Source organism: Dermacentor albipictus, chromosome 8 (genome assembly GCF_038994185.2).
Source record: "Dermacentor albipictus isolate Rhodes 1998 colony chromosome 8, USDA_Dalb.pri_finalv2, whole genome shotgun sequence".
NCBI classification, from domain to species: domain Eukaryota; kingdom Metazoa; phylum Arthropoda; class Arachnida; order Ixodida; family Ixodidae; genus Dermacentor; species Dermacentor albipictus.
In genome coordinates, this window is record NC_091828.1 from 66295926 (window position 1) to 66314083 (window position 18158).

Here is an 18158-nt window from a genome sequence, read left to right on the forward strand (position 1 = left end):
TTCATTATCTCGTTGCACGCCTTTCTTCTATTGTGTTGTGTAAGGAACATCAAATAAATAAAGCAATAAATGAACGTACAAGAGCCACAGTACCGCCGACCGCAAAGTCTTCTTTGCAAAGAGTAGAGCACGAAAGCATTGTTTAACTTTGTTTTGAGGTACTCTGCAAATTAGAAGCAAACATGGTATATCATGAAACGCAATACCCGCAAAGTTTGTTCGTGTCGTACACCTGTATATTTTAGTAAAATTCTCGGTCTGAAGAACAACAGCCTCAGCCCTACCTTTTAAACTGTATTCAGTACTCTGCGCTACCTTTACCATACAGACCTACGCAATATCTCTAAATGTTTTTTTTTTATCTTACAGCACTCCACGACATAGAAAGCGACATTGGTTAAACGTTAACAGCTTTTTTTCTTTACAAGAAAGAAACTGATGTTCTACGCGGGCGTTCGTGAGTAAAGGTGGTGTGGAAAGGCGGCTTTATCATCTCACGCTTACGTTTCTAAAATGACTATAACAAATGGCGCAGCAGCGAGAAAAATATAAAGGAAACGTTTACGAGCTCATCGAAGCTCGCATAGTGAACGAACGGGCCTTCTTTAGCTATAGTTTGATGATTAATGTCAACCCCAGAACAGCTCATTCAAGCCCTCGTGAAACGGTCATCTCTCTCTGAAACTACTTCATTATAAATCCCCGAACACGTACAGCAAGACTCATTCGAGTAGATTCCTACTAGCGTGAAGAATAATGAATAGGATCGCGCCGGTCACAATCGCACTCACCGCTAGCGCTGCCCTGACCTTCGTAGACCGCTGCCCCGTCGGCGATTCAAGGGAGAGTGAGGCTAGCGCGCTGTCATACGGTCGCAGGAAGACCTGGCCTTGAGCAGCTGAGCGGAAGCCTTTGCCGCACCTCTCCGCGGCGCCGTGGGTCAGCGTATCCGCGAGTGATTCGCGCGTGCGTCTGTGCGAGGATTGCGCAACCCCGAAAGAACGAGACGACAAATGAGTCGTCTCGCGTAGCTTTCACCCATACTTCATGAACAGGTCTCACTGCTGGCGCGATGCAATGCGGGCCCGCCGGCTTTCGAGGAAAAATGCGTCGCCGGTGCAGTTCAAGCTGTCGCAGACCGCGTAGCATCTGCGTTTCTCGGGCCACAGTATACGTGATTGGAGAAAAGTGCCACCGTTCGGGGAGAAAACATATGGCCACACCCGACTGTGCGTCAGTCTAGGCGGTCGTTGATACCTCGCGGTCGCGAAATATTACGAAAGGGGATGGCGCGTGCACGCCGGTATTTTAATTGGTCAACACGACGCCGTGGGGGGGCAGGAGCCTGGCGGCGCAAACAGTACGTTTAATGATAGCTTATTTGATATATGAGAAAGAATGAACTCTGGGGTTTTACCTACCGAAACCACGATTTGATTATGAGGCACCCCATAATGGAGAACTCCGGATTAATGTTTCCGCCAGGACATATTTAAGGCGCCTCCAATACACGAGACACGGGCGTTTGCGCAATTTTGCCCCCATCGAAATGCGGCAGCCGCGGCCGGCATTTGATCCCGCTACCTCATGCCTGGCAGCGCGACACCACAGCCGCTGAGCCACCACAGTGGTTATTGATGACAAAGACAATATCCTGCAGAGCCCAAAGTAAATCGTTTGCTGCAGCGAAAATCAGCTATGGGTGAATTCCTGAAGAAAATTAGTATTATTTCCCAATAAACGAGAAATACAAGCAGCACATCATCAGCGTCAACGTGTTCAACACTAGTCAATCAAAATTGTTTCGTCGGGCAGGGAATAATGTAACGACTCCACTTAAACTGCCACTTATCAGAATTTCTCGGGATTTTTTTTTTGTGATTATACTCAGTGGAAAAAAAAAACTGCGATGCTTAAGCGTAGTGTTTGAACAAGCGCGCCCAGTCCGTCATATTTTCCCATTCTACTACTACACATAACGGGCGTGCCCTATTAAGGCTTTCCAGTTGATGTCCTTTCTGACAGTAGCGAAATGAGGTCGTCGCCTTTACTTTTTTACCCGAATATGCTATGCAGCTGCGGTGCCAAATCGCGACTCAGCTGTTTTGCCGCCTTCATCGCACTGTATCTTATGGCTTCAACCATGACGAAGACGGCAAAGAATACCTGCAGCTTCGGGGAGGCAGCATCGCAATATGCAACAAATTCCCGCTACTTTACGGCCTAGCAAACATATGGCCCAGCCGAGCGTTCTAAAGAAGAACTGCGGTACTTAGCAGTCAACACAACGGTGCTAACGAGAATCGGATTCCTGTTTCTCACCCGCTGACGTTATGAGAAACCCGGTCTAGATCGTGAGGCCCGTTACGGCAAGCGGCACTAATCTAAAAATAAGCAGTTTTTTGAAAGTGATGTGAATGTGACCTTACTGAATGTGATCACGTTAAACCTAATGCCTCAGATTAGCATGCGGCCTTCCACATTGGTGCACAAACATGAGAGAGTGAGGGGCCAGTGGTGTGAAGGAGCGTAGAAGACGCCTTAAGGCGGGTTGCGTAACGGAAGTGAAGGCATGCGATATGGTGAACTTTGTTTGGAACAATTTACCTTAATGTATACATTTGAGGTAATTCGCATTCACCAGAGATGTAAAAATAACGAGTGTTGCGTCATGCTGGCCTCACCCCCTTTCGTAGGGGATGCTCAGATCATCATTACTATTTTCAACATTCTTTCTACGCTTCAATACGCAAAGTAGAATGTGTCTCAGCCATAAAGTTGGACAGCACTTTTTGGTGGAACTAATTAAAAGTAAAACATATACGTCACAGTTTTTACGTGCCAGAGCTACGATTTGATTATGAGGCCAACCGCAGTGAGGGAATCCGCAATAATTTGGACCACCTCTGTCTCTTCACCGTGTCCTTTACTCCAGATACTAAGGTTTTGTTTGCTTTTTTTCCTTGTTCTTTTGCATTTCGCGTTTATTTGAATTTGGCTGCCGGGGCGGGTCTGAATTGAAATATTTCCCCACAGAGGACATGCATTAACCATAAAACTAAGAGAAGTACTCATCCCTGAGGGATCCTTGCTGATTGCGCTATGTAATATGTCAGGTAGGCGCATTCCGAGAACATGTGTTAATAAATTCGACGGTCTGACGAAGTACAGAAACTACTGGCGGGAAGGAATTTCGGCAGTGATAGCAAGAGTGGTAAACTCAATAGCTCAGCACTTCTCTCCTGATAACCAACCTCGAGGGCCTCCGAAACTCCATCTTTGCTGAACTGAATCTCCCCTATGTGCAGTACGGCTCCCAGGACTGAGCGTCGAATCAAGAAATAAGAAGGCAATTACCTGTAATAAGCCTTGGCATAGCAGGGAACGTGTTCATACAATCCGCCATGTCTTGGATGACATGCGGGACTCCTCTGTCCACCAGTCCGGTAATTAACTGAAGCAGGGTGTGAGACCGGGCTTGTTGGTATTCCATGCTGAAGGTGACTAGCGCAAGAGTTGACACAGGGCACAAAAGAGAGACCAAGACAAGTGCGCATGTTTTTGTCACCCTTTTGTGCCCCGTGTCTACCCTCGCGCTAGTCACTTCAGCATGGTAATTAACGGCGAAAAGGGTGAATGACTCGACTCGGAAGATTAAGCATGAAGAATGAGTCGTCAACTGGTTAGCTTAACACCGAATAGACTAAAAAAAGCGACGTAGGTGGTGACATCCAAAACACGCTGTATATAATGCCATATCAGCAATTACCTAGAACGCCTTTAAAAATGCGATATCTTCTCGAAACCTTCTCGGGGGTTATGAAGAACGGCGCACGACAACACCTAAAGCAAGCACCTCTCGCAGTGTGTTAATTAAGGTATGCACCGAAATAGCATTGGTGCATTCAACGTAACGTTTAACTTCAACTCGCCACTCTCGTATTGGACTAAACTTTAAAGAAATCACGCATTCGCCCTCAACACCACCTTTAATTATCATCGATCAAAGCAGACGGCATATGAAGCTTCGCTCATACCGATTACTACAGTGCGTGTTTTGATCTTGAAATCATTCAAAATTATGCTATTATCACCAATTTTTAAGTATTTAGAACAAAGTCTTCTGTCCCCTATATCAAAAAATGTCTGCAGAAAATCCTTAGGGAACTTGTCTGATAGTGCGTAAGCCTTATTTCCAGCCGCTGATGTCACACTAATGCAACAAGTGATTGAATGGCCGAGTGACGCACGTCTCTTCCTGTGTCTAGGATGACGCAATGTGGGGCAAGTATTAACATTAGCTGTTGCGATTACTAAATTTCAGAACCTAATTAGTCGGAATTGTTCTTCTTAGGTGAAATTGACATAATCGTAATTAATCTGGTTAGGTTTCAGTAATGTAAAGTGATATAATGTTGATTATCCTTATTATTCTTGTTTTGAACTAAGTTATGTAATCCTAATTAGTGCCAATTATCCTTAAGCCATTATTCCCTTAAGTAGTCTTGATAAGAGCTGGTGTAACATAAAATGATTTCAATCTATTTTTATTCCAATTCGGCCATTCGGCTGCGCCCACATAGGCATGGCATATGGGTAGAGCCCTGGCCATTTTGACCTATCAGGGAGGGCTAATATGCAATTTTGAATAAAAGCAGATCGGAATAGTTTTAGGCTGCACCGGCGTAGACCTTATGAACTTAAATGAACTGATAACCTACCAGAATGTGCTGTGAGTCGTTGACCGAAATGAAATGACTTTGATTTATAGTGAAAAAATCCAACACGGTCTTAATTAACTTTAAATTCGCAAAGATTCCAAAGCCAAAGTAAGTGGTGCGGCCTGGTCGTGAAATTTGCTACTTCGTATGACGTATGTGAGATCACTGTATGCAAGTCGGCTGCGCTAAGTACAGCACACTTATTGCCTAAAATTACGTTTCATATAATATTAGACTCTTGTGCCTTTATTGTATGCCTACTACAAAGTAAATAAAGTCCACGCTAACAAGCGGCGCTCGAGTGCCACAAAGAATGGCGGCACACATTAGGTGGTACGCGCGCGGGCTTGCGAGTAAGTAACCAGACTTGTGACGTCTCCCTGTGAGATCCAAAATCTGATCGACTATAAGTATGCCGTTAATGGGCGTCACCGCTACAATGTTATTAGAACCATGGCTTCGGCAACATGCTCAACTGCGTATCAGGTGCAACAGTGTCGTTTCGCTTTCGAGAACTTGCCTTGTCTTGGCCAAAAAGCGCTCCTGACTGATGAATGATCACAGCAGTTGGACAGGAAACCCTGAAATCCTGTAGCTATTATTGGAGAAATTATTTGACACTTCGTAAAGTGAGAATCCCAAGAACATTGGTTTGATAAACAAACCAATGCATCTTACTAGCTACAGCCGCACTTATCGTCGGCCTCCTACTAATGACGGCGTGTAATCGATATCGCTGTCTTCAGCATGCTTCCAGTGAAAGACTACTGCAGACCGAAATTATAAGAATTCTTCTGGAGCGCTTTCCCCGTTAACACTTAATGGTTAGCAGTCTTGCCGGTAAGCATAGCATACAATTGCACCGAAAAGTAGTGGCTACCGCGAAAATATGTTTTCAATTGCTTGCATGATAATAAATCCAAATTTGGTCTGTCATTTGTTCATCTTAACTAATGCTGATTAGCATTATTCAAGGGTAATCAATCGAAGTTAGGAATTACCAATCTGAGGCACCTTAAGTATTATTGGTTATGGGCTTAATTATTTTAACGTACTTACTCTTGATTATGAGGATTATTAGTGAATACGTTTTCTCCGTCAGGTAAACTTGCATTTAATTATAATTAGGTAGCCTTACTTAGGCATAATTTATCTCATCGTAATTAACATTCTTAGTATTTTCTTCTCCATGGGACTTATAACGTAAAACTATTCCGATATGTTCTTGTTCTAATCTCCAGACTTCAAACTTACGTAACCACCGACAAGCATCGGGCGGTCATCCGCAGGGTTGTCTGAACAGACCAATCAAACGCTCTCCTCGTTCATAGGAGTTAAGATTGCTGGAAAAACGAATAACATTGCCTGCACTGAGTGGCTCGTCTGATCTATTTGGCTGAAAAGAGGTATGGAGCACGCTCAAGTGAAGAGGGATTCAGTGGGGCCGAGCCAGTGCACTGAAAATGGATAGCGCGGTGAAGGGGGTGGTGCCAGCCTCCGTGATTGGTGAGCTTTCCCTTACTTAGCTTGTGGTGACTGGTCGAAAATTGAGGCACCATACAACGGAAGCTTAAGCGGACGCTAAAACAGATCCTCAGCAAAGAATAGTTGGCAGAACAAAGTTGTAAAGGTGCCCAAATGGTCTAAAATGTTACACGGGTACGCAAAAAAATGTATTATACTCAAATAAACCCATGTTCTCCGGCAGGTGCGAGCAACTAGTGCCTGAGCGATCGGCGGCAGCCATCGTTTATTCCTTTCGGAACGGGGCAGCCTGCGGATATTCGGAAAAATAATCAGTTTGGTTCTGCATATTAATGCACCTTTAACACGTACACTTCACTTTGACACAGTTAGTTTTTGCGGTTTTGTGACGTCGCGCGACAGGCAAGTGATGCGGGTGCAGCCCGAAAATTTTTGACCTATAGCCGAGGGCTAATAGCGAAAAGGCGTTGAATCAAAAATAAGCATTTTTCTTTCGTTTGGTCAAATCGCACTTAATCAGTGTGCACGCGTTATGTCACATGGAAAGCTATTGCGGTTTTCGTGACCTCGCGGGACAGACAGGTGAATTGAGGGTGGTCCAAAAAAGCTTTAGACCAATCGCGGAGGGCTCAATGGAGAATTAGAAAAGTTTGGAACAGTTTTACGTTATAGCGCCCCATAATTTCTCTTTGTATATATACAGAGTGCCCCAGCTAACTTAAACAACCAGAGCTTAAAAATATGAGACTGCCACATAGCTGTATAGAACCAAGTTAATGTTGTTTGCCGTCGCGGGGAGATACTAAAATTATTATTTTCATTCAGGCTAATAACAAGTCCTAACAATTTTATCAACTTCTCCAATAATATAATTATATGAAAAGTCCCAATGCGAAAATTGTAGAGAGGCATGAAAAACTCCCGGCACAGCTTTCTTTTGCTCAATACGTGCTACATTAAAGTCTTTTTTCCGAGCCTGAATGAAGCCCGAGAACACACAAAGTTACTCGAGCGGCCAGTCACGTGGCAATTTTGCGTGCATTTGCGGATTTTTTTCATGGTTGGAAAATCACTTCTGTGTTTATGTTTCTTTTCAAATTGGTATCATCTGCAGTCGCAGAAATGGAAAAAAAAGGAAAAAAATGCAAGAAAGCCACGATAGACTATGAGAAAACAAGATGTAAGGATACTAACAAAGTAAAACAAATCGGAACAAACAAATATCCCAAAAGAAAAATGGTTGTATAGAGCGAGTTTCATTGCTTCCCGGTTGTAACATTAAAATGTTGTAGCTGCTTAACTGGTACGTATGCTGAATGAAGAAAGTTGAGGATATGAAGTCGTTAGAGTGAATAAGTAATAAAATATCGGCGCCATTTTAAAGACGCAGTTGATCTTCGTCAATTGGGTTGAAACAGGCAAGAGATGTAACACTGCACGCGCTTAACGTAAAATACACAGAATGCAGCCAATAAAACTGAGGGGAAGCAAAACAAACAAAGTAATGGTATTCGTGCAATATTCCGTGCGGTCTTTTTTAAACAGGCCTTCTGTGGAAGTGCATCAGGATATATCACTCTCCAAATTTAAAGAATGTACAAGCGTTTGAGTGCGTATGTTCACACTCTCGAGCGAGAACTTATCCGCAGAAAGTATGTAATCCACCATCACACCACCAATGCACCATGGTGCATTGTTCGTGCTAGTTAAGTGGGGCAGGACTTCCTCACCAAGACCTTTCTTCAACTTTCTTTTTTTATTCATGCCACAATTATTACAACATGTATTTGGTCTTCATTTCATGAGCCTCGCAATATTCATTTTGATGTAGGTACGCACGGTCTTTCAAAACTTGCTGTTATTTGAAGCACGAAAGAGAGAATTTGTTTGGACATAAGCAGAGAGCATGCATAGGTGTGTTTTTTTTTTTTTTGAAGCGTTGAAGGTCATAAGTATATGGCAAAACACAATCTGAGGGCTTTGAATCTAAGGCAAGTTTAGGTCCCTGACGTTACCTATGAAGGTCGACTCGAGCTCTCAACATTTGTTTGGGTATATTGAAGGAATCGCTGCTTTTTAAACTGTCGTTTTGAGCCAAATCGATGATGTTTTCAGTAATATACAGATGAAAAGTCACGTCTTTTTTCAGCATACGAAATTTTTCCTCTTCGTTCGACATAAAGCTCAAGGGCTATAATATCCTATCGCTCCCTGCCCGTCGCATGCTGTGGGCGCGGGGGAAAGCGCGTGAGGGTGAGCCAAGAAGGATGAATGAATGAATGCCTTTGTTTCCCATGAAGCGAGTTCTATGGTGGGGTTCTGGGTAAAATGTTGCGCGCAGGCGATTTGACCAGCCCAAAAACCCATCAAGCCATGATGATTGCTTGATTCCCACCATCTTCTCACGGGCACGAGGAAGGGGTGGGGAAGAGGTGTGCTCGCCGTAGCAAAGCCACGCCCGTGCCAAGGTGTCGGGGAGGAAGGATGAGGCAGGCGTGCGCGTGTTTCCTCCTCATGATCAGCCATGCGCCCGGGTGCTGATCTCGACATGATATCCGGTTGAGCAAAGCCTAGGCGCGCCGATATGGCTAGAGGCTGCTATGCACGCTGTCCTCGTGGGCGCCTCGTGATGCAGTTTGCGTAAGCTCCACATTCGGAGACGCGTTCAAGGGAGAGGCATCTGAATCGTTCACTGCCGTCTATTTGCGCACTTAATCACCCCAGCGTTGTTACAAGTGTGGGGACGTACAATTCTAAGGCATCGGAATTACGCCTACCTATCTAGCTGTGCTTATTACCGGTTCCCCAGTGAACTGTACGACGTCAGTTCAATGCCTAAAATGTACCCTTTCCTAGTAATATTTTTCACGTAGAGCCCCAGTGGAGAAAGCTCTGCCTAAGTCTCTCGTGGCCGGAGCGGCAAAACGACGACACACTGCGCTGTTGTTCCCGAGCGCGCCGATAGTGATAGTGCCAAGCACATTCTATGTTCTAACGCAAGAGTGGCTGGCAGAAACCGACCATTCTCATGCTATCTTCAGCTAGTCGTTTCTGAGCACTCTGGAGCGCTCTCGCGAGCGGCGTTGTCTTCGGCTGTTTGAAAGAGGGTGCGCGCCCTGCGTTCGGCTGGTTCCTCTCGATTGCTCTCCTCTATCTTGGAGCTCTCTGAGGCGCTCCGAGCCCTGTCGTCGGAGCAGTCATCGAGATTGAAACGTCATCGCAGCGCCGCGTCGCTGCTGTTGGCGACGGCCCACCGTAACCTTGGCAACCTAGGCCACTGCATGCTGGCGTCTCGACAAACGTTCGTCCCGCCGGCACGTCCGCCGGTTTTTCCGGCAGCGCCGGGAGCTTTGGATAGGCGCAACATCGGACGTTGGCAGTAGTCACGTGGTTTCGCATCAGCGATTTCCTCTTCCGAGAGCGAGTCGCACGTTCGGCTTGCGCGCTTGTCCCCTACCTTTGAGCTCGGGAAACGACCGAGCTACCCGACTCTGCTTCGGGGCACACAGGCGATCAGTCGAAGATAACATTAATGTCCGCATTTTAAAATATATCACATGCCTCACTTTTCGGCCAAGCTATGCGCCAACGAAGCTGAGTCTGTGATAAAGAAACCACCATCGCTGATAGCGCCGGTACGTAAAAAAATAAATAAATGGGGTCACATGCACAGCCTCGTTGGCGGACAGCTTGGTCGAAAAGTGAGCCGTATGATAGCTTTAGAAAGGGGAGATTTAAAATGGCTTGCTTTCTACCGGCCACCGCTGCTTAGGAAAATGCAATGTGCCTGGCACTCTGACCATCGGCGCACACGGGAAAAACACCACCGCTGGTCATGATTTGGTACACCGGCCGAGCTAAATATGCCTGGCAGCGAAGTCTCCGATACGTTCAAAAGCCCATACGTTCAAAACATGGAGGCCATTGGCTGTTCATGTGGCTTAGCACCATCTGTGTGATGAAGGACCATTTCCGGCGGGAAAAAAATTGTGACGTCAAATCCGTTAAAAACAGAAGTGACGCCATTTTGTTCCCGAAGGCACGAAATTGCTTTTCGTGGCCTGCCATTACAGCTGTATATTCCGATTCGGTGCCATTCGGCTTGATTGGCGTCGCAAGCTTTCAATGCGAAAGCGATGCTGTTAAACGTCAGCCTTACAGGTGTTCAAATGGTACCCTGAAAACAACATACTTGCTTTGGGGGTCGACGAAAGCTTTGGCTATAGTGTGCCGCGTGCCACCATCGGACTTGGCCAAGCCCGTTGGCCAGCGGAGTCGCACGGACACAGCTAAACTTAACAGTTATCTTGCGGACGTAACTCACTACTTTTGACTGAATGAGTTAGGAATCGATGAAATTACCAGCGCCATCAAATTCAGACAAACGTCGACAAACAAAACAACGCAAACCGCAAGGAGACCTATTGTTAAAGCGGAAGTTTACGAACGTGGTTTTCTCGACATTTCAAGAGATGCATTGCGTTGCAGGTGATAGCGCCCACGATGCTCTTATGGTGAGCGCTGGAAAAAGCTATTTTTAACGCGATAACTTTAAGGAGTCTGCGCCGCAGAAAATCTGACGTCGTTCCGGCAAAAATATTTTCGAACTACGCATACCGACACAGTCCATGTGCCGCAAGCAATTGACTGAAATAATTGAATTTTTAAAGCTAAAATACGTGGAAATATCGTAAACTATGACTTACACAAAACGCCGGCGGCACCCTGCAATCACCGCTAACTTTCGGCACTGTCTTCATGTTGTCGCAGGAATCAACGTTGTGCAGACATAGCAGTGCCTGCCGCTCGGGCCCGTGGAAAATTCGCCATCGTGGTCATTTACGAAAAGGATGTGCTTACATATTCGGAAGCTTCGACCAACCTGGCCGCACTGCCGTGTTCAGCAGCACGGCTGCGCAGGCGCCATTACAGCGGGCCACATCAAGATAAATAGCGTCCCCTGCTGCGGTGGCGGTCATTCCGGTAGCCACGGCAGTACCCTGCAATCGCCGCTAACTTACGGCACTGTCTTCACGTTGTCGCTGGTCAATAATTAAGTAAAGCATTTTTTGCATAGTGCTGTCGTTGCTTCCACTGCCGAAAAACTTTTTGGTGTTTTCAATGTCAACATTTTGTTCAACATGTAATCGGTCTATATATGACGACTTTGCTGTAGACTGTACCTAATGCCGTCGCATGTATCATTTAGGAAAGTGTGCAGGAATCGCAGAAAAATCTTTCAAAGGAAAAAATACTAAACAGAAGGAAAGTTGGTGGTGTCCCCCCAGCCGTAGTCCAGGAACAGCTTCAGACGAAAGTAACCACCAAATTGGTTCAGATATGAAAGCATTTTTTTTCCAATAATAATAGGCTTGAAAATCTTCAGTTATTGAATGAAAAGGTTGAAACGATGGAGCACAATCTACAGTTCATGACAAACAAACTTGAGCATCTTGAAGAAAGAATCAATCGCTAGGAAAATGAAATTAGAGAGCTAAGAAAGACGGTAGCATAACTAGAGGCAAGAGATGCTACCCGCACAACCGCACAAAGTGATCTTGAGCGACAGACTGCATCACTATCACGACTGATTCACTAATCACTAATCACAACTGACTGCATCACTAAACCCGGTCGCTGACAAACCCACGTGCTCGAATCCGACCTGCTATCTGTTCATAGTCTATCAGCAAGACCAGAGACAATACCAGGAATAATTGTTCGGTTTCTTCAGCAAAGAACAGGGGATGCCTGGTTAACAAACAAAAGTAACCTGAAATAGTCCGACCCGGTTGTTTTCATTCAAGAGAATCTCCCGAGGCGCTGCCGGGAACTGCTCCGAGAATCAAAGAAAATGGCTAAGGGCACGAATGCGTCTGGTACAGCCACGGTGAACTTCTGGTCCGTAAGACGAAAGGAGCATGTGCTGTTCACATTAGGAGCTATGCCGACTGTAAACAATTTAATCACCGTTATGTTACTTCGCGAAAATAACTGAGATGACCAGTCACCGTTATTATCTGCGAAATGATCTTAACGATATTGTATGTCAGCTATCTCCTTATTCATGTAGATGCGTGCACCTAAATGCGAGGTCGATTAGAATTAAGGTATCGGGCCTAGAAGAGTTTTTCACTGAATTTTCATCCTAATACTCAGCCATAATGCCGACTGAACCTTGGAGCAACAATGAATGCGACGACTTTAGGCTGTCCAATTAAAGGACATTTTATTTAAATCGCATGCGCGGCAGGGGGGCGGGGGGATTGCTTTGTTGCATTGCGAAAACGTTGAACGTAAGCAGTTGGATTACTTTACCTCTGATTATGAAATGCTTCGTGTACGTGCAAACAATAACGTGTTTTAAATTTGTTATCGACCACCAAAGGGCGACATTCCAATGTTTCTTGGTTTTTATTATCAATTCCTCTAATTTATGGCAAAAAATAAATGTAGATTAATTGCTGGGGAGACTACAATATTGACGTTAGTTCTACAAGCTCTGTTAGCGTGACCTTAATGCCATCGTACTGGCTAATAGTTTCATAAACACAATTACCATACCCACGAGAGCGGCACTTGAATGCGAGTCTGTCCTAGATCTTTTTATTACAAATTTGTCAGAGATGAATATTAGGTCAGGTGTATTGTCATGTTGTATCAGCGACCATCTTCCAGTATATTTATGTACGGAGCTATTGACATAAGATACAGCGGAGGCTCAAATAATTAAGTTTCTGTTAATTACAGCTGTCGCACTCAGTGCATTTCATAACAGTCTATTGCAGACAGATTAGAGCGATATAAGAAAATCTGCAGACGCAAAAAATGCATGCGATAAATGGATAACCCATGGATAAAACCATGGATAACCCCTGAGATGCGTCATCAAATTAAAGCAAGAGATAAACTTTACCAAACATTCTTACATACTCGTTTACTGGAGGACTGGCTGGCCTTTAAGTGTTATCGCTACAAACTTACAAAACGCTTGCGATGCGCGAGAACTCACTATTAATCCACGTATATTGAAATTCCTGGCAATCGTTCTGACGTACTGTGGTCCAGATTAAACACACTCCTTTATCGCGGCCACTTTACCGCCCCTGTTTCAAAACTGAAAGTACACGGTAAAGATATCGATGGATCAGAATTGGCCAACGCATTTATTATTTTTTTCGCTGATATGTTAAGGGAACTCCGGCTGATGCATGCGAATACGTAAATGTTCACAATGCTCAATCATGGTAGTAGCGTCCTGTCACCGCCCATGAAGTCTTATCAACAATAAAATAGTATAAAAATAGCGTGAGTTGGGATATTGATGGAAATCAATTACGTCCTGTCAAAGATATGTCTGATGTTATCGGGCCGATTTTAGTAGATATCTCTAACAGTTATTTAACTAACGCTGTCTTTCCTTTAAATATGCAAATAGCAAAAGTGACCTTGGTTTACGAAAAAGGTGACCGAAATAACTTTGGCGATTATACAGTAGTGTCTATCTTGCCTGTGTTCTGAAAGGCCTTCGAAAAAATTCTGCACACTCGATTTTCTAGTTTCATTTACGAATATAATTTATTTACACTTAATCGATTTGCTTTTCGCAAAAGTTAATCAGTTAAACTGGCGCTGCTGGAGCAAAAAGTGTATGTGCTTAGACAATTTGAAAGTAAGGCGCTAGTTCTTGGTATTTCTATTGATTTTTCAAAGGCCTTTGATTTCAAAACATTAAAATATTGGTAAGGAAATTTCATTGCTATGGTATTCGTGGACAAGCCTTAACGCCTATTGACTCTTATTTATCAAAGAGACAGCAGGTCGTTCAGATAAGTGACTCTATTTCCGGAGATAGAGCTTCGCTGTGTGGAGTGCCAGAGGGCAGTATTCTAGGCCCACTATTATTTAACATCTATCTTAATCATATTGTAAATATTAATTGCGAGGCCAAATGCATAATATATGCTGATGATGTCAGCACACTGCTTTAATTTTCTGTATTAACTTTTCATTTCAATACCTTAATGTTTGCCCTATAGTACTGCGCTGTCTGTTACGCTGTCTTACGTTGCCATATTCCCCCGCTAAATCTATATTTGCAAAGGTCTGGTATGGTCATGATGGCGTTAAACTTATTTCCAGGAAATCGAACCTTTGGAATTTTATTTCTCAATTGATCCTTGGTTTCTTATACAAGCAAAGATGGCTTTTCAATCTCGCATCCAAAATATGGCTGTTGTATCACCTTTCATTGGGGCCTCAGCATTGAGTATTAGCAATGCGGGTAACGTTGGCGCTGTGTGCGATTTCATTTAAGTAACAACATGGATTCGATACTAACTTAAACTTCCCTTACTAAATAATATTATAATCCTTCTAAATTTCATCTTGTCCATTGTTCATCATACATTATGTACTAACCACCCTGGTCATACTTCTCAAGCATGTACTATTTTTTATTCCCAATACAATCTTTTCAAGATCGTTTTCTAAGGCTCATTATTTGTTCGAACAGCTCAAATTTCGTTCATAGGCAGAGCGCACACAAACGAAACACAAGAAAGAAGACAAGAGAAGCGCTGATTTAGCGACTGAAAGTTTATTTCAACAAAAATATTACTTACCAAGCAATAACGAAAGTCGTGCGCATTAAATGAAAAAGTCAAAACGAAATGTTACCTACGTTTCCGGCGACCTCTTGTGGCTGTGGATACCAATACGCAGACGTGGCTTGCGCCAAAAACTGCTTGCCGACTATGCCGGGTCGTTCGATACCCTCGATCCACTAAGAGAGGTGAAATACACGATTGCGCATCTCACTTTCAATGGCCGCTGCTCACGCAAGACTGAGTTGACGTAGTTTGCGCGCCTGAAGGCGTTCACGCGCAGGAAGCGGGAGTGACTCTCCCGGAAGGCTTCATCAGGGAAAGGAGGAATGTTACGAAGGGTCGCTGCAAATGAAACTCACGGGAAACAAGAGTCCAGAAAGGGGAAGATGACGTTGCTCCTACGATTTCCATGGTTTTTGGGCCTTGGTGATCATTAAAGCAGCTCCTTGACCCTCTGCGGAGACCTTGAAAATATGTTGCGATGGAGATACCAGTTCATCAGGGAGTGAAGAACGATCATATTTAGCTATTTATTTTCAATACTGCCGTTCCCAACGCGCGCAAGGTAGGCGGTTACACAAAGGAACGAAAAGCTTATGCTGCGTGATACCGTAGAAAAATGGCGTATTAGGAATTACAATAACCACAATGAAAGTTTAAACTTTGTTAGTTCTGTATCCGAGTTGAATGAGATATGCGAGTACTTCGTAACGTGTGCTTATAATTTACTCATGTGGCATTTTGTCTGATTTGGCCGATGGCTATCCGCTTTTTTTAGCATTTGATGTGCTTCTTGCACATTGCTCATTCGAGACTCTCAGAGTGTGCATATCCAAAGTATATATTCGAAAGCCTTAATGAAACCCCTGTATGTAAAGTCCCAGCAGTAAAGGATTAGCACACGCTACTAGTGGCAGGTGCAAGGTCCATGAATATACGTCACGAAGCTTCAGGAGAAAAGCGGATGAGAACAAATTGTCACTTACATCAGCAAGGGTGGTTATTAATGCAGCGATTGAAGCGTGGCTATGTGTGCAGGGAACAACAATAGGAGATGAAGACGTTTTTTTAAATTAAAACGAGGCACAGTTAGAATACCTACAGGAAAAGAAAATCTTAATCAATTTCAGATGTGCGTGAAAAGAAGAGAAAAGACAGCGCTGTTTCACTTTATCATTATCAAAAATTTGGAGGAAGCTCAGGCGTCGCTTTCAAGAGTGAAACGTGATAACATTCAGACATCCCTGACTTCTTGTCACGCCTCCCGGCAACTGCACCATATGTAACCGTAATGTTTACCGGGAAACGCTCGCGGCGAACGCTATGCACGAAGGTGGGCTTTCATGTGGAAACGCGGTCTCTTGCATGGGCCGCGATGCAGTGGAGGCGAGCGCCACCTGGAAGTTCTTGAAGAAAGTCGGCGCGTCGCTACGTGGACCCCGAGATATTTACGCGCCGGCGTGTGCAAATGGTGGAAGCTGTCTTCAGTCTATGAATTGTAGAAACGCCGGAAAGGGGATTTCTTTGAGTTTTCGCCTAAAAGGGTTTATGTTTTCTCGCATATTCAAATTACAATCATAGAGCTATCATGTATTTAGGCAAATCAAATCAAAGTTTATTTTTATTCTGTCAACGATACAGAAAGGAGTTCTGTGACAAAACGCTGTTGGTCAGAAAAGCTTGACTAGGTCACAGCTCCATAGAAAAATTTCGAATTCGCACGCATCAGCCGGAGTTCCGTTAACAGACAGCGCAGTACTATAGGGCCAACACTAAGGTATGGAAATGAAAAGTTACTACAGAAAGTGAAAGCAGTTTTTATATTCGTCATAAAAATCAATACAAAACAGTTTCTTAGAAAAAATTAATATCCGAAATGCTAGCAAATTACAAAAATCTAGAACAAATATACTGAAAATACAGGAAAAACGCAGTATAGAAGCTCGATTCCTTTTGGAAGTAAGTATCAAAGCCGACCAATTACAGCTGTCACCTGAGCAAATTGTTGCAGGACAAGTCTTACATGATAATCCCAGCTCATATTACCGGAAAAAAAATATGCTCAGACATTCACGATGGTCAACTATTTCAATAGCGTGAGTACTCAGTGCTATACCTTCATGAGCTCGAATAATTTTATTTCTTGTTCGAAATATAACAGCTTTTGTTTTACTTTCGTTAATACGTACAGCATTCAATTGCTGCTGACTATCTCTCTAGCGTTTTCATTGTGCAATTACTAGTTCTTATAAGCTCCTGAATATCATGCCCTGGAAAAGTGTGCTGGTATCATCAGCATATAGTATGCATTTGGCCTCGCAAATAATATCTACAATATCATTAGGATAGATGGTAAATTATCGTGGGCCTAGAATACTACCCTGTCGCACTTCACACAGCGAAGCTTTATCTCCGGAAATAGAGTCGCTTATCTGAACGACCTGCGCTCTTGTGGATAAATAAGAGTCAATAGGCGTTAAGGCTCGTCCATGAATACCATAACAATGAAATTTCTTTAACAATATTTTATGGTTTTTGAAATCAAAGGCCTTCGAAAAATCCATAAAAATACCAAGAACTAGCGCCTTATTTCCAAATTGTCTATGAACATACTCTTTTTGCTCCAGCAGCGCCAGTTTGACTGATTATTTTTGCGAAAAGCAAATTGATTAGGTGTAAATAAATTATATTCGTAAATGAAACTTGAAAATAGAGTGTGCAGAATTTTTTCGAAGGACTTTCAGAACACAGGCAAGATAGACACTGCTGTATAATTGCCAAAGTTATGTCTTTGACAGGACGTAATTGAATTCCATGAATATCCGAACTCACACTATTTTTATACTATTTTATTGTTGATTAGACTTCATGGGCGGTGACAGGACGCTAGTACCATGATTGAGCATTGTGAACACTTACGTATTCGCACGCATCAGCCGGAGTTCCGTTAACATGTCAGTGAAAAAACTATTAAATGCGTCAGCCAATTCTGATCCATCGATATCTTTACCGTTTACTTCCAATTTTGAAACAGGGGCGGTTATGTGGCCGCGATAAAGGAGTGTGTTTATTCTAGACCATAGTACGTCAGAACGATTGCCAGGAATTTCAATATATGTGGAATAATAGTGAGTTCTCGGGCATCGCAAGCGTTTTGTAAGTTTGTAGCGATAACACTTTAAGGTCAGCCAGTCCTCCAGTAAACGAGTATGTAAGAATGTTTGGTAAAGTTTATCTCTTGCTTTAATTTGGTGACGCTTCTCAGGGGTTATCTATGGTTTTATCCATGGGTTATCCATGTATCATATGCACTGTTTGCGTCTACAGATTTTCTTATATCGCT

The 18158-nt window shown here is 43.6% G+C and overlaps 1 protein-coding gene across 3 annotated transcripts in view; it reads right to left on the minus strand.

Annotated features, from left to right (window-relative positions):
* The window catches only part of LOC135914273 (L-lactate oxidase-like), a 65927-nt gene extending 54841 nt beyond the window's left edge, over positions 1-11086 (minus strand). Inside the window, exon 1 of one of the 3 annotated variants that reach the window (XM_065447058.2) lies at positions 10913-11086. The gene's annotated coding sequence lies outside the window, so the exon portion shown is untranslated. Of the gene's footprint in view, positions 1-791; positions 948-10912 lie in introns of those variants that run through there. The other 2 variants (XM_065447056.2, XM_065447057.2) reach the window with 2 other exon arrangements.
* Positions 11087-18158: the final 7072 nt, after the last annotated feature.